Raw genomic sequence first — 25,916 nt, 5'->3', positions numbered from 1 at the left:
GTGACTAGAAAAAATTTGTCCCAAACTGTTGATAGTAGTTATTTGAAGAGAAATGAACACTCTTTAAAAAACTCCCACTATTGGGGCACCTGGGTGGCTCAGTCGGTTAAGCGTCCGACTTCAGCTCAGGTCATCATCTCACAGTCTGTGAGTTCGAGCCCCACGCTGGGCTCTGTGTTGACAGCTCAGAGCCTGGAGCCTGCTTCGGATTCTGTGTCTTGCTCTATCTCTGCCCCTCCCCTGCTCATGCTCTGTCTCTCTCTGTCTCAAAAATAAATAAAAACATTAAAAAAATATCCCACATTTGCAAATGACATATCAGACAAAGGACTAGTATTCAAAATCTATAAAGAGCTCACCAAACTGCACACCCGAAAAACAATCCAGTGAAGAAATGGGCAGAATACATGAATAGACACTTCTCTAAAGAAGACATCCAGATGGGCAACAAGCACATGAAAAGATGCTCAATGTCGCTCCTCATCAGGGAAATACAAATCAAAACCACACTCAGATATCACCTCACGCCAGTCAGAGTGGCTAAAATGAACAAATCAGGAGACTATAGATGCTGGTGAGGATGTGGAGAAACCGGAACCCTTTTGCACTGTTGGTGGGAATGCAAACCGGGGCAGCCGCTCTGGAAAACAGTATGGAGGTTCCCCCCAAAATTAAAAATAGACCTACCCTATGACCCAGCAATAGCACTGCTAGGAATTTACCCAAGGGATACAGAAGTGCTGTTGCATAGGGGCACTTGTACCCCAATGTTTATAGCAGCACTTTCAACAATAGCCAAATTATGGAAAGAGCCTAAATGTCCATCCACTGATGAATGGATAAAGAAATTGTGGTTTATATACACAATGGAATACTACGTGGCAATGAGAAAGAATGAAATATGGCCCTTTGTAGCAATGTGGATGAAACTGGAGAGTGTGATGCTAAGTGAAATAAGTCATACAGAGAAAGACAGATACCATATGTTTTCACTCTTATGTGGATCCTGAGAAACTTAACAGAAGTCCATGGGGGAGGGGAAGAAAAAAAAAGAGGTTAGAGAGGGAGGGAGTCAAAACATAAGAGACTCTTAAAAACTGAGAACAAACTGAGGGTTGTTGGGGGGTGAGAGGGAGGGGAGGGTGGGTGATGGGTATTGAGGAGGGCACCTTTTGGGATGAGCACTGGGTGTTGTATGGAAACCAATTTGACAATAAATTTCATATTTAAAAAAAACCCCACCATCAACATACAATTTTAGCAGATAATCACCTTTTTTCATTCTTCCTTATACTTTCAGAAGCACAATAATAACACCTTAAGTGTGTAAAGCAATTGAGCCTTTGCAAAGTGTTCTTGTCCATTACTTCAACTGATCCATATACATCCTATATAAGAATTCTCCTTGCACAAACTAGACTGAAACCTCCCCAAAGACGAAAGAAATGTAGGGAGACTTCACACTGAGGGCAGAGATTGCTATGCAGACCATTGTTCTAACTCCCTCTTGTAAGCTGCTATTGCTGTGTTCACTTAGGGTCCACATAATTTTACTTCCAACCCTCAATCCTACCACAAAATTGAGTTCAGAAGGTATTCTGTTTGGGTTTTCTCTTGGTGTTTATTTACATGCCTGCCTCCTGGCTAAAATCAATGACACATGGCTACTTTGAGAAGGAAGACAGAAATCATTTTAACATAACTTTCCCAGGAGTAAGATTAATGCCCCCTTTTCACCTGTCTTCTTCATTTGAAGTCAAGTAGATTTAGTCTTTCAGTCTGGTTAAAGCAATTTTGGGAACCAATTCTTTGTGTAAATAAGTCAATTACTACTAAGAACTACCGTGAATGGTTAATAATTCTTTGGGGGCCACCTGTAGACTTATAGGCTGGGAAAGGCAATTTACAAATTAGACCTCTGTGATTTGAAAAAGTGCCTCATTTTCTTTCATTGGTAAAATCAAGACCACTGAATTATTGGATAGTAATGGGCTAGCTTCCCAAAAGCTTTAATATTCCTGTTTTGCATTACTCTCACCAAGTAAAATGACTTCAATATTAAAATAAAAAATAGGGGCGCTTGGGTGGCTTGGTCGGTTAAGCATCTGACTTCGGCTCAGGTCATGATCTCACGGTCCGTGAGTTCGAGCCCCGCGTCGGGCTCTGTGCTGACAGCTCAGAGCCTGGAGCCTGTTTCAGATTCTGTGTCTCCCTCTCTCTCTGCCCCTCCCCCGTTCATGCTCTGTCTCTCTCTGTCTCAAAAATAAATAAACGTCAAAAAAAATTTTTTTTAATAAAAAATAAAAAATATTCTCCTAGGCGATGTATGTATTAATTATCTTGATCTTGGTGATCGTTCCACAATATATATGTTTCTATCAAACCATCACATTGTACATTTAAAATATATACAATTATATTTATCAATCACTCCTCAATAAAATTGGGAGGAACGAGGGGAAAAAAGAATAATCTCACCAAATCCAAATATCAAGATGATAGGATGGAGAAAGGTGGCCACCTTGGAAAACATAATCAGATTTCAACACATCATTGAGGAAAAGAGAAAGAAAGAGAAAAAGAAAGAGGGTCAGAGAGAGAGAGAGGGAAGAAGGGAAGTCAGAATTCATAGGCTACAAAACAGAAAAAATATTACAGCTAACGAAAGTGTTCAGTTGTTCCCGTGGCTGGAAAATAGAATAAAGGGACCAGAACTGACCCTTGTCTATAATATTTTAATATTTAATAAACATAGCATTTTAAATCAGGGGAGGAGGACAGAATACCACTAAATGGTATTGATATAATTTGCTACCATTTTTGAAAAGTAATTCAGATAGAATAAAAATCCTAATTTTATTTTAAGTTTAGATTAAAATTTTAACATTATAAAATTGTCAGAAAATTATAAATCAACAGTTGTCTAATTTTGGGGATAAAAGTGTCTTTAGGAATAACACCAAAGGCATCACCATAAAGTAAAGACAGACACATCCAACTTCTTAAAAATTTAAAGTTTTTGTATATCAAAAGCATCCACAAGGGGCGACTGGGTGGCTCAGTCGATTGAGCATCCTATTCTTGATTTGAGCTCAGGTCAAGATCCCAGGGCTGTGGGACTGCACCCCACATCCACCTCAGTGCTGAGCGTGAAGCCTGCTTGAGATTCTCTCTCCCTCCCTCTCTGCCCCTCTCCCTTGCTTGTGCACTCTCTCTTAATTAAAAAAAAAAAAAAAAAAAAAAAAAAAAAAAAAAAAAGCATCCACAAGGGGCACTTGCGTGGCTTGGTTAAGCATCTGACTCTTGTTTTTGGTTCAGGTCATGATCTTGTGGCTTTGTGGGCTTGAGCCCCATGTCAGACTCTGCACCAATAGTGAGATATCTGAGCTGATAAATAAACTTTAAAATCAAATAGAATAAATAAAAAAGTATACAAGTCGTTTGTCAGGAAACATATTTTAGCATGTATTAAAAATATTTTCTTGGGGCGCCTGGGTGGCTCAGTTGAGTGAGCATCTGACTTCAGTTCAGGTTACGATCTCATGGTTTGTGGGTTCAAGCCCCATGTCAGGCTTTGCGCTGGTAGCAAGAAGCCTGCTTTGGATTATCTATCTCCCTCTCTCTCTGCCCTTCCCTGACTTGTGCACACACTCTTTCTCTCAAAAAAAAAAAAAAAAAAAAAAAAGAATAAACATTTAAAAAATATTTTCTCATCTTCTGTAAGTTGTCTTTTCATTTTCTTAATCATTTATTTTGAGAACAAAACAGCATGGGTGAATTTCAGAAACATGCTTTGTGAAAAAAGTATACTTTGGATTATTCCATTTATATGAAGTTCTAGAATAGGAAAAATTAATCTAAAGTGATGGAAATTAGATCCATGTAAAATGGACAAGGGAACTTTTTGGGGTGACAGAAATATTCTATATCTTGATTGTGGTAATGGCTATGTGGGTATATACATTTAACAAAACTCATTAAATTGCACATTTAAAGTGGATACATTTTATTGTATGTAAGTTATATTGCAATGACGGGGAAAAAAATCCATGGTAAACATCAAAGAAAATGACAAACTGAGAATATTTGCAACATCTAAGATGATAAATTTGTGAGGCCCTCATACACAAATGACTCTTAAAAATCAATAAGAAAAAAATGAACATCCTAGTATAAAATTGCAAAAACACCTAAAGGAGTCACTCATAAAAGGGGAAATAGAAATTGACAGTAAATATGAAAAGAATCTAACTCTTTGGAAATCAAACACAAAATAGAAAAACAACAATACAATTTATTATCTATCAAGCTGATTATTTTTAAAAATATATATTAAGTATGTAGGTTTGCTGAGGGCAGGGAGAAAAAGACATTTGCAGATCCCTAGTGGAGTGTAAATTGGTACAATATTCCTGGAAGAAAAACTGTCCATATATATATCCAACATCCTTTTGCTTGAACAGGATGTCTAGATGTAGGGACTATGGGAGGGCATGCCTATTTTCTCTTCAAATACCCCTGGTTCAAAGATCCTTAAGTTTATGCCTCTGTTATGTGCTTCTGTCCCAGAAATTAAAATATAACCTTAATTGATATAGCCCAGAATAGCACTTGTAGACACCAGATCTCCAAAACAGTTATCAACTGACAGTCTCTGAATGTGTACCCAATAAAGGGACCAGAGGGGACTGACTCATCAAATCACAGGTAGGCCCCTGGTTTCAAATCAGTGTTGGCTCACATGGGGCCCCGCCATTGTGAATGGCAGTCTCCTGTAGCTCATGGCTAGCAGGCTGGATGGCAAGGAGCCCACCTGTCACCAGGCTTGGCCCAGTCACCATGGCCAGGGGGATGGAGTCCTCTGGTTGGCCAGATGGGTTGTATCCTCTCCCCGGCGGTAAAGGTCAACATATTTGATTTAGTCTCATTTAGATCAAACAGGGTAGGGGAAGAGTTCCCAAGAGAAGGAATGATGGCCAGGCTAAAAAGATAAGAGATTTTACTTTGGAGACAAGCAGGCATTCTTTTACCTCCATGCTCAGACTCCAACTTCCTCTTACTCTGGGGCCATTTCTCCGTGTTACCTAATGAATGAGCCATCGAGTGAATAAACTCAAATCTCGTGTGTGTTTACCATCCCATCATCCCTTGTGCACCAGGAGAGATGGTGCCTCTTTCTTGGCTGTAGTGGGATTTGTCCTCCCTGCTGTGGTCACAGGTGATGTGTGAAGAAAAGAGTGGGCGAGGCGGCATCTAAAGAGAAAACCGAAAGGGCACCTGAGTGGCTCAGTCAGTTAAGCGTCTGACTTCGGCCAGGTCATGATCTCTAGGTTTGTAAGTTCCAGCTCCACGTCAGGCTCTGTGCTGACAGCTGGGAACCTGGAGCCTGCTTCAGGTCCTGTGTCTCCCTCCCTCTCTGCCCCTCCTCCGCTGGTGCGCTCTCTCTCTCAAAAATAAATAAATAAACTGTAAAAAAAAAAAAAAAGAAATAAAAGGAAAACTGGAGTCCTAGAAAAAGGCTGTCTCAACCTGAGAATGTGTATATATGAAATAGGCTCTGGGCTATGAGGCAGAGGAGTTTCACTATATTCTGTGCATCGGCCATCCATACTAGGTTCCATCCACAGGTGCCCAGAGCTGGAAGATTAACCAAGTGCCTTTTCCAGTCGATACTAACCTCTCCCTTCTTTAATTTCCCGCTGCAGTTTGCATCAGCCCACGACTGACCTTCAAGTTGTTCTTGCATTGTTTCAAAGGAATTCGGTATGCCTCTTAAATGCCAGGAAAACCACAAGGCAAATTCTACCTCCTGAAGCCTTTCTTGATTATCCCAGTCTGGGGTGATCTCTCTCTCATTATCCCTACCATCACATTGGTGATAATCACATTCTGGTTTGTGGCAGCTTTTCTTGTGTTGCCTTGAATTACGATATATTTTTTAGCATCAAGGTTTACTCTTTCCTCCCCACAGATTTGTCTGACATGTCTTGAGATGCCCAACTGCATACAGCACACAGTGCCAGGCAATATAACCTCAGTGGCTCAGAACCTGGGCTCCAGAGTCAGATACGTAGATATGAATTCCAGCTCTGCCACTGACTGTGTGACTTGTTCCTTGGCCTCTACGTATCTTCTTTACCTATAAAATGAGGACAAGAGTGGCACCTACTTCACTGGGCTGTTATCAGGAATGAGACAAATGCATGGCAAGGGCTTAGCTCAGTTCCTGATGGTGTTATAAGTGCTCAGTAAATGTCAGCTATTAGGATGTAAGTGCTTAGTAAATACCCACTGATTGAATGGCTCTAGCGGAGAGAAACTTTAATAGAGGGCTACTCTAGAGTGGCGTGAACCCCTGAAAAGGGGAAGGACAGATTCACAGACCTTGTCCAACAGGATGCACAGGACAGGTCAAATATTATCGTGGCACTGAGGGTTCAGGTTGAGGTGGGAGAAATGTAAGGAAGAAAGGGCACACCTGAGGTTTTATAATGCAAATAAATTGTTGGAATATTATTAATCCATTCAACAAGTATTTACCGTGGTATTGCAGGAAAACAAGAAATTTCCTTTCTTGGACCTAATGAAGAATGTGATATCCAGGGCATTTCACTTCTTTTCCATATTAATGCATCAAGCTGTTCTAGTTCAAGCCTCTATGGCTTTTGACCTGAATCATTGTGATGGTCTCTTAACTAGGCTTCACACCCACCCTGCTCTTTTCCTTACTAATACACTGAGCAGAGTTAGTCAGGTGAGTTTTCTAAAATACTTGAAAACTTTATTCCCTTTTTGAAAATCCTTACTTGCTCCCTGCTGCCAGGGTGTTCTGTCCCTCCTGGACACCCGAAGCTTCTCACATATACAAGTGTATTGAGGACGGTCTTCCCTGGCTATCTATCTAGCAAATGCTTTCTCTCCCTTTATGAACCAGCTCCAGGATCAGCGCCCCTGAGAAGCCCTCCATGTCCATCAGAGCCCAGCTAGAAATACAGAAACCACCTTCTCTATTCAAATAGAGTGAATTTAGTATAGGGCATTGGTTTCCAGGTGATGGAAAAACCAGGGGACAGTGAGGCAAAGCAGAGATTAGCACCAGCAAGAAGCTGCTACCACTCCCAGGCTAGAGGTGCAAACAGGTTACCAGATCCCAGGGGCTGGGATCGCCCTGCTGAAGCTGGATCCCAATGGGCCTGTTCAGTAGGAGGTGAGGTTATGGCAGAGACACAGATGCTTTGCAGATTTTGAAAACAGCACTCCAGACAGGGAAGGAAAGAGAGATAGCCTGACTCTCCCTCTCTCCCATCCTCCAGTCTGTCACCATTGCCTCTCATTGGTTGAACCAGCGAGAAGCCAGCTGACACTGGTCTGCAGGAGTTCCCTACTCCCACCCACAAAACAGAGCAAAGCCAAGGAAGAGTGAGGAATGGGGCTGCTCCCTGTCCTGAGTCCCTTAGGCAGATTGTCATAGTCTCTTCTCTGCTCCCTCAACTCTGCCCCATCTTTTTTATAGCCCTGATATACTAGGCTGTGATTTCTGTGTTTTTAAGTCTGTTCTCCTTAAAGGATTGTGTAATTCCAAGGGGTTAGACAATGGCCTATTCATCTTGGTATCCTCAGTTCCTGGCATAGTTCATAGTACATAACAGATATTTACTTTCTGTTGGATATCTACTAAAAGGAAACTCCTAGAGTCACCTCTAGCTAGCCCTCCTCTTCCATCTTCTTGCTTGATTCATGTACCTTGACTGAACTCTCAGCACTAAAGAATGAATAAGAAGGAGCTTGGGGTCCACTCAACTCTCTGGGTCTGCAATTCATAGCCTTACATTTAAATGCACCCAACAACAAATCACAATAATAATTTATACTCAGAGCGCCATCAACATATTAACCTTCTACCTTCCCTTAGCTACATGAAAATTATCCATGTAAATTCCCTCCAAATCTCAAGATACCATCCCTCCACCACCCAAGATGTTTCTAGGCCACCTCTCCCTGCTGTTAATCAGTGTGTGCTCAGGGTAAACAAACTAATTTTAAAATCAGCTTAAGCAAAACATAATTAGGAAGATAAATTAGCTGCCCCCCCCTAAATTGCATAATGAATGCCCAAGGAGAAATTTTTATTATCTACCATTTCTATTATCTGTGTAACGTTTTCTCTTCCATCATTGTAGATGATACTCAGCTGACAGTGTAGAGAAATACCACAGAACTTCACTTCTGACCTTGACTGTCTGTACAATGATTACCAAAGGAGAAAACTGGCTATTTGTGTTTTTGTTTTTCTTATCTTGAATTTATAACACCAGCCTAGTTGGAGAGGAAAAGAGGTCTATAATTATAGTCAGACAATCAGGGTTCAATTCTTGGCTCTGATTTATTGCTGTACAATCATGGACAAGTTAGGTCAACTCTGAAAAATCAGTTTATTCATATGTTAAATAAGGAGGATGATAATGCCTATCTCATGGACAATCACAGCCACACATTCTTCCTCTCTGGCTCTAAGCACTTCATAAGAATTGATTCCTCCAATCTTTGCCATGAATGACTTACCGTTATTTTTTATTTTACACATAAGGAAACGGGCAAAAAGATCAAGCAACCTCCTCAAAGGGCTGTTGTATAAAGTGAGTGTGATTTTGTACATTGAAATCATTAAGTAATTGTTCAAAACATAGTAGGTGCTCGATCAATTTTTTCCTTTACAAGCCCCCTGCCCAACCCATCCCCCACCAAAATAACTAGTGTGTATAGAAATTGGTTTGTTATTGAAGCTCCTTTGATAAGAGGCCTGGATCCTTCATTCCTAGTTTTGCATTCCCTGTACTGTGTAAAATGAAATATCAGACCGTATCAGCAGCTACCTATCAGTGGCCTACGAGAGGAATCCAGCCTGCAGTTACTTTTGCTATCTTGCATAATATTTATATTTAAAGTTTTTTTTAATGTTTATTTATTTTTGAGAGAGAGACAGAGAGAGGAGAGTGCAAGCAAGGGAGAGGCAGAGAGAGAGGGAGACACAGAATCTGAAACAGGCTCCAGGCCCTGAGCTGTCAGCACAGAGCCTGACACGGGGCCTGAACTCACGAGCCGCGAGATCATGACCTGAGTTGAAGTCAGGTGCTCAACTGACTGAGTGAGTCACCCAGGCGCCCCAATATTTATATTTTTTTAAAGTAGCTGCTAACATTAAAAAATCAGTAGGTTTCTGTCTGTCTGTCTCTCTCTCCCACACACACACACACTCACTCACTCACGAGGCTTCTCTTGAAAAACCAATTCATATGGCCACGTGGACTCTTACTCCTACAGGTCAACATTCATTTCAAGTTGAGTGTGGCCACCTCCTTTCACATGGGACACAGATTTCCCAGTTTGCCATAGTCCCCACTTCTCACAGCATCTTGCAGACATACGGGTCTTTCTCCTGTCCATCACTAACAGTCCATGATTCCCTGACACCTGTCAGCACTTCCCAGAGGAAGCATCCACCGTAGGGCACCATAGTTTTTCACTGAATGTTAATGTCACCCAATTCATTCCAATTTAATTAGGACTTACCCCTTACTACCATTTTTTTAGGCTTAATTATTTGAGACATAGAGAGAGCACGAGCGGGGGGAGGGGCAGAGAGAGAGAGGGAGACAGAATCCCAAGCAGGTTCCACAACCCCTTTTTAAACGGAAAGTCCTGCATCCAGGAACTCCTTGGTCCCAGGCAAACCAGGCTGGTCATTCTGTGTCACACCAGAAGATTAGCCCCACAGTGGGCCCTCCCATCTGGGACATGATGATGCCCTCCTCTGGGACATTGCTTCTGAGTCTCCTTGGGCAACTGTGCAGTGCTGAAAGAGCATGTATCTGTGGGGGGAGCTGGGGTGGGCTGAATCAGAGAGCCTAGACCTTGTTATATGACTAGTTCTCCTGATGGGGCTTTGTATGACCTTAGGTGGGTCATTTTGTCTCTGGGTCTCTCTGCTCTGCTTTTCGTTCATTCACCAAATACTTACCAAATGCCTTCCATATGCCAGGCACCATTCAAGGCACTGAAGTCACAAGAATGAAGAAGCGAAAACAGGTCTTTGCCCTTAGAGAACTCATATCTGTAAGAAGAAACAGATATTAAAACAAATAAACAATATCTGATAAAATTTCAGGTGGGGATAATGCCATAAAGAAACCACTGACCATGGAGTGCCTGGGTGGCTCAGCTGGTTAAGCATCTGACTTGGGCTCAGGTCATGATCTCATGGTCTGTGAGTTTGAGCCCCACATCGGCTCTGTGCTGACAGCTCAGAGCCTGGAGACTGTCTTCGGATTCCATGTCTCCCTCTCTCTCTGTCCTTCCCCTGCTCACACTGTCTCTCTCTCTCTTTCTCTTTCTCTCTCTCTCAAAAATAAACAAATAAAAAAATAAATTAAAAAAAAAAAAAAAGGAGACAATTGACTATATGAGAGAAGCAAAGGACCGGAGGCCATCACCAATTTTGGTGGATGCTAAGGAATATCAGAAATCAGTCAAAGTTCTGCTTGGACTCCTGTTTTGAACAATATGTGATTTTCCTTTTTTTTTTTTAACCTTTATTTATTTTTTCAGAGAGCGAAAGAGAGAGCAGGAGAGGGCCAGAGAGAGAGGGGGCCTAGGGGCTCCAAAGTGGGCTGCACACTGACAGCAGAGAGCCCAAGGTGGGGCCTGACCCCATGAACTGTGATATCACGACCTGAGCCAAAGTCAGATGCTTAACTGACTGAGCCACCTACATGCCCCTGAATAACTGTAATTCTTAACTTTAGGATCTTTTGGTGCAAGGAATATATGTAACAATTTAATTGTTCAATTACAAAATATATCTTTCTCAGTGAAATACTGCTTTATGGCTACAATCCATATCAATATCAAATATGGTTTTCATACAGATGGATTGGAAATGTATCAAGTCAAATCCACCCAAATAACAGCACAAGGGTTGAGAAAAGAGAGAAGGCCAAGCTTATCAGCAAATCTGACATTTTATTAAACAATGTGTAGCTGGAGTCAGAGGCCCATGTGCTAAAGCCAGAAGCAGAAAAATGAATGAATGAATGAATAAATAAACTATCCAATACCTGTTTCTCTCCCCTGAAAAGAGCTGTATACTGCCTTAAAGAAGGAAGCAACCACTTTATAACAAATTCAGTAAGGGACAGCACTACAGTATGCCATTCATTCATTCATTCGTTCATTGTACAAATATTGAGTACCTACTGTATGCCAACATTGTTACTATAAATAATGAAAGAAGGTGATATTTGGTAAGTCCAAAATATTTCTCTATGTTTAAAATAGCCCTTATTTTACTTTTCAGGTTATAAAATAATAAAACGCTAAGAAATTGCTTTTTATAACTTTAAAGCTTAAAAATGTAATACAAGCCATCCTTTACTAAGCCAGGGCTTTTCAACCTTGGCACTATTGACATTAGGGGATGGGAAATTCTTTGTTGTGGAGGCTGTCTTATATGCATCGTAGGATGTTCAGCAGCATCCCTGGCCTCTGCCCACTAGATGCATCAGTGTTAACACACACCAGTTGTTAACATTAAAAATGCCTCCAAGCTTTGCAAATGCCCCAAGGAGGCAAAACCTCGTGCGTGAGAAGTGCTACTGTAAGCAATCCACTTTGCTCCCACAATAGGGAGCTCAGAAATGAAGTCTTAAGGAGAGGCCCCTTTTTTCCTCCGGGCAAATAAACAGGAGATTTCCACCTGGAAGAGCCCTGGCACTGCCCTTCCCTTCTTGATGCCAACACACCAACCCTCTGGAGAAAGGCAGCACTGTCCCAAGTCTGGGAGGGGAGGACGGGCAGGCTTGGGCTCTGCTAAAGGGATCAACCAGCTTCTGAAGCTTACACTGCGTGCGTCATGGCTGCTGATCCAGGCCGTGCCCCAGCCCTGGGCTCCTCCAAATGAGCTTTGCTAACAAGCCTGAGAGAAAAACTTCCCCTGTTTGAGGCTTACACACCCACATGTGAGTCCAACGGTCTAAGCCAGGCAGATTAAAACTGTGCCTGTCTATCTTGAGCACTGTTATGAGCGAGTCTCCAAAGCTGGAAGCAGGGCACGCCTGCCTGTCCTTGCCCTTCTATAAGGACTTTACAAAGAGCCCATTGTGCACAACCTAATCTGAGATAGAACTAATGCACCTGCCTACCCATTTACTCCCAGCTTTGGCTGGTTCTTCAGAGCAAACTCTAGTTGTATAGAAGTAAACATTTTGAGTTGATAGAAAATGTCAACATGAGCCCAAATCAGGCACAACGTTTGTAGGTGCCTGTAATCTGGGTCCTGGCTGCTTAGAACAAAAGGGAAATTAGTCTCGTGTGTTATAACTTAGTAAACTCAGATTCAATGGTTCTCAGTCACAAAAAAGAGAGCTGAAGAAACAGGGAGAGGGTAAGAGAATCCAGGTTCTGCTTTTATTCACTAATTTCCTAAATATTTGTTGAGTCCCCGTCATATGCCCACACTGTGCTCTATACGTGGGGAGAACTCAGCTTTAGATGGAAAGTTTACGGGCCACTCTTCAGCTCCAGCTGCTTGTTGTCATAATTATCTATAAGTCAGTTTTGCAAGATCTTCTGAATTTCCAAGAGAAACCAGGAAACATGATTTTTATGTAAAACCTTTTAAGTTTTAAGCATAGATTAAAATTTTAAAGCAAAAACAGAACAAAAAAAATCCCTTGAGGACAAATCCAGTTTCCAAGGCTTCTAGTGTAGAGGCAGTGAGAAGTAGTGGTTAAGAGTGAGGTACTCTGGGGGCATGTGGATTTCAACTCAGGTCATGACCTCACAGGTTCACGGGATTGAGCCTCGGCGTAGGTCTCTGTGCTGACAGCGTGGACTCTACTTGGGATTCTCTATCCTCCTTCTCTTTCTGCCCCTCCCCTGCACACACACACACACTTTCTCTCTCCTGCTCTCTCTCAAAATAAAAAAATAAACTTTTTAAAAAAAGAGTGAAGTACTCTGTGATGAACACTGAGTAATGTATAGAATGGCTGAACACCTGAAACTAATATAATACTGCATGTTGATTATCTTGAAATTAAAATTACAAACTTAATTTTAAAAAAGTGACATACTCTGGCTCTACCTCTTGCTTCCTGTGTGACCTTGGGCAAGTTATCTAAGCTCTTTGTGCCTGTGCCTTACTCTCCTCATGTGTAAAATGAGTATGATAAAGCATATTGTAGATTTAAATGTGAGAATACATGTACATGCCTGATCTATAATATCTCAGTAAATGTGAACTATCATTTTTTTAAGTTTATTTATTTATTTTGAGAGAGAGTGTGAGCTGAGGAGAGGCAGAGAGAGAGAGAGAGAGAGAGAAAGAGAGAGAGTCTCAAGCAGGCTCTGAGCTGTCAGCACAGAGCCTGATGTAGGGCTCAGTCCCACAAATCACGAGGTCGTGACCTGAGCTGAAATCAAGAGTTGGACGCTTGACTGACTGATCTACCCAGGCACCTTGTGAACTACTAGTTTTATAGGTCATTTGCTACAACAGGAATCTTTTACAGCAGCCTTGAGAGTTGAACATTTAATCACCGTTCATGTATATCCTGGGACAGGAAGCTCATGACTTCTTAGGGCATGCCAGTTGTATAACAACCCCCATTGATGGCTTAATCCAATGTATGTTCATTTATTGCTCATGTCCCAGTCCAATGTAGTCAACACAGAGAGTGCTCTATTCTACTCCATGCCCTTTGAATCCACTTACCTCCTATCTGGTGGCTTTACCATCCCCAAGGACCTTCCCAGAATCCTCTCCTGGGTTCTCTGCTTTCAGCCAGCTAAGAGAGTGAAAGAGAAAAAGAGAGAAATTGAGAGAATATCAGGTGTATTTCATCTGCACATTATAATTTGCTAGAACCCTGTTACATGGCCCCAATCTAATTGTAAAGGAAGTTAGAGCATGAAGTGTTCCTCTGCATCAAGGAAGAAAAACTAGCATCTGTGAACTTCTAAACAATCTCTGCCATGCTATGCATTCATAGAAACACAATTATGCAAACTTAAAATGTTATCTGTTTGTCCCTGGCTTGCCCTTCTTTGCAACATGTCCAGGAGAGCAGGATGACACAAGTGTGGGAACAGATAGGTTTGTATTTGAAACTCAGTTTCTATACTTGCTCGGTCCAATACCATGGACCTTGGGCAAATTCCTTTAAGTCTCTGTGTGTCAGTTTCCTCATATGACAAATGAAGATTGTCATTACCTCCCTGGGTTGTTGTAAGGATGGGTAAGTTAATGTATGTATCAGCATACTACATAATATCTGGTATATAACCTAGAAGGTGCTCATTTAATGCTGGTCTCCTCTTTCACGTGAATGGTATCCAAGTATTTAAAGATGACTATGATCATTTCTGTTAAGTTTTCTTTTCTCATAGTTTCATCAGCTAGTTTCATTATTTTTAGGTGAGAACCTTTCTTGAATCATAATATTTATTCATGGCCATCACATGTTCCTTGGGGGAAAAAAAAACCAAAAGATAAAATAACTATCACTGTAATCCCTACACTCAGACACAACTTTTGTGAATGTGTGGGCTGGATTCTCCCAGACATTTTTGTTAGAGGCTCTGTAGCACACTCACTGTCCTGATGACCAATTCATGGAAATATCCCAGTTTGTCCAGGGACCACACATGATACCTGCCTTAGTTTAGGTTTCTCTGAATGCAGACCCTGAAACAAGATTTGGGTGCAGAAAATTTAGGGGGGGATATTATCTTAGGAAACACACATGAAGGAAAGGGGCAAGAGAGAAAAGTCAATAAATGAGTGGGTTACAGTTTGGGAAACGGGTTCAATCCCACAGGGGGCTCTGAGGAACCATGCAGAAGTCATCTTAGAATTGTCCCATTCTATGCCCTGCAAGATGGAAAGGCTGGGCCATTTATCCATGAGATCCTGCTCTTATTGGCTTAGGGCTGCCTCCAACCAGGGGGTATTAACTGCCTTGAAATTATAGGTTGTGTCTACATGTAGCTGAGCAGGCTTTCCAGGCTTCTAGAATGCAAAGGTGAGAGACACTGATATGATCTTGTATGGACACTGGCAAAGTCCATGGCAATGTTCATGCCACAGCTGTGTTGAAATCTGGGGGCTGAAGGATGTGGCTCAATACATCATAACCTGTGCTACAGAGCCTCTAACCAAAATGTCTGGGAGAATCCAGCCCACACATTCACAAAAGTTGTGTCTGAGTGTAGGGATTACAGTGATATTTTATCTTTTGATTTTTTTTTTCCCCAAGGAACATGTGATGGCCATGAATAAATATTATGATTCAAGAAAGGTTCTGACTGGTGCAGAATAGAAGATGTAATAGTTCACTAAAAGCAGACTAAGGATAAAAAAAAGAAGTAAAACTGCTTCTATTCATAGATGACATCATCCTGTCCATAGACAATCCCAAGGAACACAGGTGCCTGGATGGCTCAGTCAGTTGAGCATCTGACTCTTGATTTCAGCTCAGGTCATGATCCCACAGTCATACGGTTGGGGCCCACAATGAATATAGAGCCTGCTTAAGATTCTCTCTCTTTCCACCCTCTTCCCCTTGCCTTCATTTGCTCTCTCTCTCTCTCTCTAAAATAAAAAATAGAAAAAAGTAAAATATTAAAAAAAAAAAAAGAAAACCCCTGGGGCGCCTGGGTGGCTCAATCGGTTAAATGTCCAACTTTGGCTCAGGTCATGATCTCGTGGTCTGTGAGTTCGAGCCCCGCATTGGGCTCTGTGCTGACAGTTCAGAGCCTGGAGCCTGCTTTGGATTCTGTGTCTCTGTCTCTCTCTCTCTGACCCTCTCCCACTTGTGCTCTGTCTCTCTTGCTCTCAAAAATAAATAAAACATAAAAAAAATTTTTTTTAAAGGAAATCCCAAGGAATCCACATACAAAATGACCAGAATTAATAAATGAGTTTAGCAAAGTTGCAGGATACAAGATCAATATTTGAAAATCAATTTTATTTCTACATTAGCAAAGACAAATCAAAAAATGAAATTAAAAAATTCTATTCACAAAGCATAAGCAGAATAGAATATGTAGAAATAAATTTAATAAAAGAAGTACAAGACTTGTATGCTAAAAATTATAAGATGTGACTAAGAGAAATTAATGAAGATTCAAATAAATGGAGAGAAACTCCCCATTTATGGAATTGGAAGACTCAATATTGTCAAAATAGAAACTCTTCCCAAATTGATCTATATATTCAACACAATCTCTCTCAAAATCCTAATAGTTTTTTATTTTATTTTTTGTCTTTTTTTTAAAGCTCATTTTTTTTAGTAATCTCTATACCCAGTGTGGGGCTTGGACCCACGATCCCAAAATCAAGCATTACATGCTCTTCTGACTGGGCCAGCCAGGCACCCTCCCCCACAATAGCTTTTTAAACAGAAATTGACACAATGATCCTAAAATTTATATGAAAATGCATAGTATAGTCAAAACAATTTTGAAAAAAAGATGGAAAACTTATATTACCTGATTTCAAATTTACTATAATACTATGAATTGACACAGTGTGGTATTGGTGCAAAGACAGACATATAGTTCAGTGGATGAGAACTGAGACTATAAAACTTCCAGCAAAAAACATAAGAGAAAATCTTGATAACTTTGGGTTGGGCAAAGAGTTCTTAGATATAACTCCAAAACATGACACTTAAAAAATGATAAACTGGACTTCACCAAAATTAAACATTTGTACTTTAAAATATCATTAAGAAAAAAATTTTTTAATATGTTTATTTATTTCTGAGACAGAGAGTGGCACAGCATGAGCGGGGGAAGGGCAGAGAGAGACGGAGACACAGAATCCGAAGCAGGCTCCAGGCTCTGAGCTGTCAGCACAGAGCTCGACGCGCGGCTCAAACTCACAAACAGTGAGATCATGACCTGAGCCGAAGTCAATAGCTCAACTGACTGAGCCACCCAGGCGCCCCAAGAAAAAAAAATTTTTAAACACACTATAGACTAGGAGAAAATATACAGAATCATGGACCTTATTATTAAGGACCATACACAGAAGAAATAAAAAACTCTTAAACTCAGTAGTAAGACAATCCAAATTTTTTCTTTTGTTTTTTTTAAATTTTACTTATTTATTTTCTAATTTACATTCAAGTTAGCTAGCATATAGTGCTATAATGATTTCAGGAATAGATTCCAGTGATTCATCGCCTATGTATAACACCCAACGCTCATCCCAACAAGTGTTCTCCCTAATGCTCCTTACCCATTTAGTCCATCCCCCCACCCACAACCCCTCCAGCAACTCTCAATTTGTTCCCTGTATTAATGAGTCTATTATGTTTTGTCTCCTTCCTTGCTTTAATATTATTTTTGCTTCCCTTTCCTTATGTTCAACTGTTTTGTATCATAAATTCCTCATATGCGTGCACTCATATGATATTTGTCTTTCAGTGACTGCCTAATTTCACTTAGCCTAATACCCTCTGGTTCCATCCATACAGTTGCAAATGGCAAGATTTCATTCTTTTTGATTGCTGAGTAATATTTGATTTGATTGCTGAGTAATATATATATATATATATATATATACACACACACACACACATGCACACACATGCCACAGCTTCTTTATCCATTCATCTGTTTATGGACATTTGGGCTCTTTCCATACAATTGTTGATAGCACTGCTATAAACATTGGGGTGCATGTGTCCCTTTGAAATAGCACACCTGTATCCCTTGGATAAATACCTAGTAGTGCAATTGCTGGGTCGTAGGGTAGTTCTATTTTTAATTTTTTGAGGATTCTCCATACTATTTTCCAGAGTGGCTGCACCAGTTTGCCTTCCAGCGGTGCAAAAGAGATCCTCTTTCTCTGCATCCTTGCCAACATCTGTTGTTGCCTGAGTTGTTTATTTTAGCCATTCTGACTGGTGTGAGGTGGTATCTCATTGTGGTTTTAATTTGTGTTTCCCCGAGATGAGTGATGTTGAGCACTTTTTCATGAAGACAACCGAATTTTTAAATGGGCAAAAGATTTGAATAGATACTTCACTAAAGAAGGTATACGGGTTTCTAATAAGCATGTGGAAAGTTAATCAGATCAATAGTCAGTAGGGAAATGCAAATTAATACTACAATGAGATTCTACTTTACTGAAAGAGCTACGATGTAAGAGAGGAAATACCAAGTATTGGTGAGGATGTGAAAAAAACTGGAAACTTCTACACTGTTGATAGGTGTAAAATGTTACAGACACATTGGAAAATAGTTTGACAGTTTCTTTAAAGGTTAAACATACATTGATCATACAACCTAGTGATTCCACTCTTAGGAATCTACCCAAGAGAAATAAAAACATATGTCCACATCAAGACTTACATGTGAATAGTTATAACAGCATTATTCATAACAGTCAAAAAACTGGAAACAACCCAAATATCTGTTAACTGACAAATGGATAAACATAATGTAGTACAACCATACAAGAGAATACAGCACTTGGCAGCCACGGTGAACTTTTGAAAGTGCAAACTAAACTTGTGATTTTAAGGTTAAAAATATAAGAGAATTGTACTAACTTTGTTAATAGTTTTAAAATATGTAAGACTAGGGGTGCCTGGGTGGCACAGTCCATTGAATGTCCGACTTCAGCATAGGTCATGATCTCATGGTTTGTGAGTTTGAGCCCCACATCAAGCTCTCCGCTGTCTGCATGGAGTCCACTTTGGATCCTCTGTCTCCCCCCCTCTCTGTCCCTCTTCCCTAATCTCTCTCTCTCTCCCTCTCTCTCAAAAATAAATAAAACATTTAAAAAATACGTAAGACTACATAAGTTTATATGATGTTATACTTTGGTACCTGTATAAGTCATTTTGGAGCTGACACATATTGTTGCTGATCTGCTGACTTATCTCATTGGTGTGAAGCAGCATCTGGGCTTGCAATTACTCTACTTCTTTAAAATTTTTTTTTTCAACGTTTATTTATTTTTGGGACAGAGAGAGACAGAGCATGAACGGGGGAGGGGCAGAGAAAGAGGGAGACACAGAATCGGAAACAGGCTCCAGGCTCTGAGCCATCAGCCCAGAGCCTGACGCGGGGCTCTAACTCACGGACCGCGAGATCGTGACCTGGCTGAAGTCGGACGCTTAACCGACTGCGCCACCCAGGCGCCCCTCTACTTCTTTAGATTCTCTTTCCATTTTCCCCACTTCTATGTATGTGTTTAGACAAAGGAACCCAGTTTCTACAGGATAGCCATGTGAACAAGGTCAAAGGCAACAAGAACAAATACAGATTTCAATCTGTCCTGATGGGACAGTATTCCTTATGTTCATGAGATACAAGCCTGCTTGTGATCTTACCTTCCTACCTACCTGCCTACAGACTTCAAATGTTTGACTTGAGTTGGATCTGCTTCCAAGTTCATGTAGCTATTAGAGCACTTAGTTTCTTGCAGGATGTCAGATTGAGACCCTCCTTTTCTTTTTTTTTTTTTTTTTAATGTTTATTTATTTTTGACAGAGAGAGACAGAGCATGAGCTGGAGAGGGGCGAAGAGGGAGACACAGAATGTGAAGCAGACTCCAGCCTCTGAGCTGTCAGCACAGAGCCTGATGCAGCGCTTGAACTCAGAAACCATGAGATCATGACCTGAGCTGAAGTCTGCTGCTTAACCGACTGAGCCACCCAGGTGCCCCAGAGAACCTAATTTTCTTGATGACTGTCATTTGGAGGCTGCCTTCAGGTCTTTGCAGCCTGGCTCTCTCCATGTGGCAACTTGCAACATGGCAGCATGCTCCTTCAAAGTCAGCAAAGGACAGAGGGTCTTCTAGCAAGGTGGATTACAATCTTAAGTACTGTAATCATGTACAAATAATCACACACATCCCATCTTCTTTACTAAATTCTACTAGTTAGAAGCAAGTCACAGGTTCCATTAACACCCCAGGAGAGATCACACAAGGGTTAAACCAGGAGGGGCTCCTGGGTGGCTCAGTCAGTTAACTGTCTGATTTCGGCTCAGGTTATGATCTCTGGGTTCGTGGGTTTGAGCCCTGCACTGGGCTCTGTGCTGACAGCTCAGAGCCTGGAGCCTGCTTCAGATTCTGTGTCTCCCTCTCTCTCTCTCCCTGCCCTGCTCATGCCCTATCTCTCTCTGTCTCTCAAAAATAAATAAACGTTAAAAAAAAAAAAACCCAGAGGTGGGAAAGGTAAGGCTATCCATCACAGTCCACCCTCTGATCCCCAATGATTTGTGTCCCTCCCACATAAAAAAAATACATTTACTCCCTCCCAAATTCCTCAAGAATCCCATACCATTACAGCATGTGCTTAAAGTCTAGAATTTTATTACCTAAATCAGGTTCAGGTATGGATGAGGCTCTTAGGTATAGCTACAAAACTAAAGGCAAGCTATCTGGCTTCCAACGCATTCAACATACAATGGAGGAACACAGACAGTAGAATAGTTACAGACATTCCATTTAAAAGGGAAGGGTAGGGGCACCTGGGTGGCTCAGTCAGTTGGGCGTCCGACTTCGGCTCAGGTTATGACCTCGCGGTCCATGAGTTTGAGCCCCGCGTTGGGCTCTCTGCTGACAGCTCAGAGCCTGGAGCCTGCTTCTGATTCTGTGTCTCCCCCTCTCTCTGACCTTCCCCCATTCATGCTCTGTCTCTCTCTGTCTCAAAAAAGATGAATAAACGTTAAAAAAAATAAAAAAATAAAAGGGAAGGGGAGGAATAGAAGGTAAAAAGAAATTAAGGAGTTACCAGTTCAAAGCAGTGTTGAAATTCAGCCTAGCGAATTCCTGCCAGAGCTCCTTGATTAGATTTCAAGGCCTGGGAATAATCCACTCTTTGGTTAATAGCTCTTGGTTCTGCCGTCAGAGTCATCTTTCCTTTTTCATGAAAGGTAGCACGTGCTTGCAGGTGCGTCCTGCCGGTATAATTATGGAGATCTAATAGCCTCCTTTGATTGTGTATTCTTTCTGTCCCATTCAGTTTAAGTTGGCGGTGCTTTTGCTGACATAAATTTCTCAAATACATTGTGAGTCTCCTGTCAATTTCCCCTTGCACAAAAAAGCAACATTTACTGTTCTTTTTGAGACATGCTCTCCTTCACCCAGGATAAGGATACAGAGATGGTTAAAGGACAACTCACACTTGGAAAGGTCCTGATGTTGGACAAGTTATATGGGGCATACCCCTGATCTCTGGAGGGGACCCTTTGTGACTGACTACTCTTGTGATCCTCTGGTCTTCCTGAGGTTTTAATAAAAGCTTGTACAATCACTACCTGGCTTTTGCTCTAGACCGAGGCTTTTCTCTAGGCCACAAGCTTGAAAGTCATTTCCTAATTCTAACATCTTTTGCCATTCAGAGAGACTAAGAATTTTTAAAGTCATCAAGTCCTGGTTCCTTTTTGTTTACAGTTCTTCTCTCAATTTTTCTCTCTCCCCTTGCATTTTATGACGGGCAGCAAGAAGTACCTTCAACACTTTGCTTGAGAATCTTATAGCCCAGTTCATTACATACTTGTTCTGTTTTTCCCATAATTGCAGGAGACAATTTTGCTACATTTTCTGTTACCACCCAACAAGAAAGCCTCTTCCTGAAGTTTCCAATGACATGTTTCTTATTCCCTTTTGAGCCCTCACTGGCAGCATAGTCCAAGTTTGAGTTTCTGCTGACAGTCTATTCAAGGCAACTTAGGCTTTCTCTATCATGCTCCTCAAAAATTCTTCCAGCCTGTAACCAGTGCCAGAATCACTCTTAATGGTTTATGTATTTGTTACAGCAGCACTGGACTTTCAAAATAGAACCTTGTGTTTCTAAGTTTAATTGATTATATCTAATAGAATTTTAAATACATGGGAAGGTTCTGTATGTTTGTAAGAAATTTCAAAACCCATCAACTCCTTCCTGAGCTACTCAGTGATGATAAAAGAGATATTATTTGCTTTAGAATCTGACAAAGGGGGGCGCCTGGGTGGCGCAGTCGGTTAAGCATCCGACTTCAGCTCAGGTCACGATCTTGCGGTCCGTGAGTTCGAGCCCCGCGTCGGGCTCTGGGTGGATGGCTCAGAGCCTGGAGCCTGCTTCCGATTCTGTGTCTCCTTCTCTCTCTGCCCCTCCCCCCTTCATGCTCTGTCTCTCTCTGTCTCAAAAATAAATAAATGTTAAAAAAAAAAAAAAAAGAATCTGACAAAGGTACTACATCATCAGGAAAGTAAAGAAATACATATTTTAAAGAGATACTCTCTATCCTCTGTAAGAGTCCAGGAATACTTATGAGAGCAAGGATAGTGATAAAGAAGAAATAAGTTTAAATATATAAGTACTTCATAACAGTTTAAGTTTAAATATAATAGTAAATTTTGTAATCCTTGTGATGTTTCACTTGCATGTCTTTCTGCTTTTTTTTTTGTAAGTTTGTTTGTTTGTTTGTTTGTTTATTTATTTATTTATTTATTTATTTATTTTAGAGAGAACAGGTGGGGTAGAGGCAAAGAGAGAGGGAGAGAGAATCTCAAGAGCCTAACGTGGGGCTAGAAGCCACCAACCATGACATCATGACCTGAGCTGAAATCAAGAGTCAGATGCTTAACCAACTGAGCCACCCAGGTGCCCCCTGTGTTTCTGCTTTTTAAGGCATTTGTCGTCTTTAAAATATTCAGATATAGGATATGCATGATTTTAGGAGAATTTAATTAGTTTGGAAATTAAAGGTAAAATGTCTGGGAAATGCATTGTCAAATTTACAAGCTTTAGTTTTATAAGAATTTGAATTTTTAGAGAAATACTGCTTAATCTACTTGTATAATTAAAATATTAAGGATGAAACAAGGTACAGATAGCAGCCCAACTGTGCCTCTTGATGTACAGAGGTCCCCTGAAGCACTAAAGAATTTAATCAGATGGTGGAGCTCCAGAAAGATTCGTGGAGGGGACCTGGAAAGCAGCGGAATGGAGACATGAGTCAGAACCCGGTACCAGTCGCTGTTCAACCCCAGAGCGGGGAGGGCGGCTCTGCAATGCCGCTGTCCTGACTCCCTCTAGCGGCTCAAACAGCAAAGCCCGCCTTCCTTGAGCACCAGGAAAAAGATGCTTGCTGCTAGGGGCATCTCGCTCTCCAACAAGTTTCATTTGATTAGCGAGACCCAACAACAACAACAACAACAGGCCCAGAAATGTCTTCGGCCAAGGTTCTGGTGAGGTATTCATTCACCCTTTCCACAAACACTCCCTGCGTCACTAGGCGCCGCAATCCGCTTTGAATATCTCTCATGATGACACAATGCTTCCTTCTTTTCAGCCCGCCGCTCTATCCCTGCAACCTGTACTCACTGGCTCTGCGTTTGCCCTCTGGAGCTGCACAGCAGCCTATCTTCCACCTGACAGCCTTCCAAATATTGGAAAACAGCCTCCTGTCACCGCACCCTCCCCCACTGCCTTTAAAACGCTTATCTTCTCCAAGCCAACACCCTAGTTCCTTCAACTGCTCTTCCTTTGACCCACTTTCCAGTTTCTGTTCCAGTTACTTTCCTCTGGAGGCATTTCTGGTTTGTCAACATCCCCCGAAAATGCACTGACTGTAAGAACAGCATCCATTCCCTGGGAATGACCCACCTGTCCCACATGTTGGGGTTCCAGGGCGGGGGGCTGCCACCATCTTCCTGATACATACCACAACCACGGTTCAGTGCTCTTTGGAGCAGCTTTGTCAAATGATGAACAGAAAGCTGAGATTTCTCCTGGCTGGATTTTCCCCACATGAGGCAAGTTCACACTTGCCTTACTTTACCCGTTTTGTAGCCCTGAAGCATTTGCTGTAGTTGGGCAGAACTCCTCAGTTTCCCAAATAATAATATATGCCAACAACAGAAGGCAGATGGCCAGGTCTGGGTGAGCTTTGCCTGCCAGTGACCAGAGAGCTCAAAAAACCCCTCAAGAATGACAGCCTCCCTTGTGAGATTGAAGCTTGGCAACCCAAGAATGGGTTCTGATCTTCAGGTTGGGGACATCTGACTAGCCTAAATCCCTTCTGCTGTAGTTTAAATTCATTTTCTCTCATACTGCTCTGTGGGGACACAGAGGGGAAAAAAAAGACTTGGTGTCAATAATGTAATATCTCTTTATAGTTTCAAGACTGATATTCAGTCTACTCACACCTCTCTTCTCTGAACTAATGTAGACTCTTCCCTGAAGGGCTATTTTTCAAAACCTTTCAACATTTACTTTGTCTCCCCTGGCTCCTTTCCAATGTCTCTGTAACATCCTCCACTTATGGGCCCCAGGACTGAACAGTATGTTTTAATGACTGATATTGGCTATAGATTAAGAATTATATCTGTGAAAATATTTCCATTATAGCATAGCTCATTGTTACTAAGATTTATATCCCTAAGGAGTCCCTGCTTGGCATATATAAGTTATGTTTCTAAACTTTCTTTGTAGATCAGATATCTGGACACAGTTTTCCACAGAAACAATGTTATATCTGGTACTTACTTGAGCTCCCAGCCCAGGCAACAAAAGCCAATTTAACTCACAGAGCAATACTGACATCAGGCTGAATTTACATAACAAGAATTCCCTAATCTTAAGAATAAGAGACACGGGTAGATAGAATGGGAATTTCTTCCTCGGTTTCTCATCAGAGGCTGCTGTTTGGGAAAATTTGAAATGGGAGACTCTTAACTTTGGGTATTTCCTTCCTTCTTTTCTGGCCTTCTCCCACCTCTTTGGGTCCTTATCCCAGTATCCTGTTCCCAATATCCTAGTGTTACCCAAAGTCTCCTATGGTGCTGCCTAGATCTCCCCACATCCCCCAATTCTCCCTGCTTCAACACAATCCTAGTTCCCCTCTCCCACAACACAAGCATCCATTCTTCTAGTGAAGCTAAACTCAGGTAGGTGTTAGGATGACAGGCATCTCATTGAACCAATTGCCATGAATGAGTTCTCAATAATGTCTCTGGTTTTAAATGGATAGCTTATGGGCACCTGGGTGGCTCAGTTGGTTAAGTGTCCGACTCTTGGTTTAAGATCGGGTCATGATCTCACGGTTCATGGGTTCGAGCCCTGCCCTGTGTCAGGTTCTACACTGACAGTGTGGCACCTGCTGGGATTCTCTCTCCCTCTCTCTCTATTTCTCCCCCCTCTTCCTGCCTCTCTCCCACTTGTGCCTGCTCCTTTTCTAAATTAAATAAAAATAAACAAAAAAAAAATAAATGGATATCTTAGTTATCCACAAGATTCTCATTTGTGCAGTGTCAGGAAATGAAAAATACAGGTAATGTAAGGGAAGATTTTAGTGAATATGGAAGCCATTATGGTAGATATGCTTGCTCTGCCTTAGATAGACTTAGAGTCTATTCTAAATGTTACCTGCTTTCCACAGATTCTCTCCTTCCTCCATTTCTGAATCACAGATCAAATGCTCCAGATTGTTTTTCAGCAGTTACAAGATTTAAAAAAAATGTTTTTGAGAAATTGCCATCCTTTTGAGAAAGTTAGTGAAAGCAACCAGACCCCCTCTTAAAAAATTTACATACTGTAGGATTCCATTTGTATAAAATTCTAGAAAAAGCAAACTAATCTATAGTGATAGAAAGCAAATCAATGGTTACTCAAGTTCAAGGGAAGAGGGAGAAATGGGTAACAAAGGGGCTTAAGGAAACTTATGCGTTGTCTTGACTGTGGTAAAGGTTTCATGGGTAAATACCTGTCAAAATTTATCACACTGTACACTTTAAATATATGTAGTTTATTGTACAGCAATTATATCTCAGTAAAATTGTAAGAAAGGGAAAAATGCAAAGAGCCTAATCTATATGCACGTATATATTTTTCACTTCAGAACCGAAATTT

The 25,916-nt window shown here is 41.2% G+C and overlaps 1 long non-coding RNA gene across 1 annotated transcript in view; it reads right to left on the bottom strand.

Annotated features, from left to right (window-relative positions):
* The window catches only part of LOC123607155, a 79,422-nt gene that overhangs the window by 10,217 nt on the left and 43,289 nt on the right, over positions 1-25,916 (bottom strand). The window contains exons 2-3 of the long non-coding RNA XR_006716671.1: positions 13,772-13,844; positions 10,019-10,111 (exon numbers count right to left, since the gene is read on the bottom strand). This is a non-coding gene — a long non-coding RNA (uncharacterized LOC123607155). The remainder of the gene's footprint in view (positions 1-10,018; positions 10,112-13,771; positions 13,845-25,916) is intronic.

This window comes from Leopardus geoffroyi, chromosome A1, assembly GCF_018350155.1.
Source record: "Leopardus geoffroyi isolate Oge1 chromosome A1, O.geoffroyi_Oge1_pat1.0, whole genome shotgun sequence".
Classification (NCBI taxonomy): domain Eukaryota; kingdom Metazoa; phylum Chordata; class Mammalia; order Carnivora; family Felidae; genus Leopardus; species Leopardus geoffroyi.
This window is presented reverse-complemented; position numbering and strand designations above follow the sequence as displayed.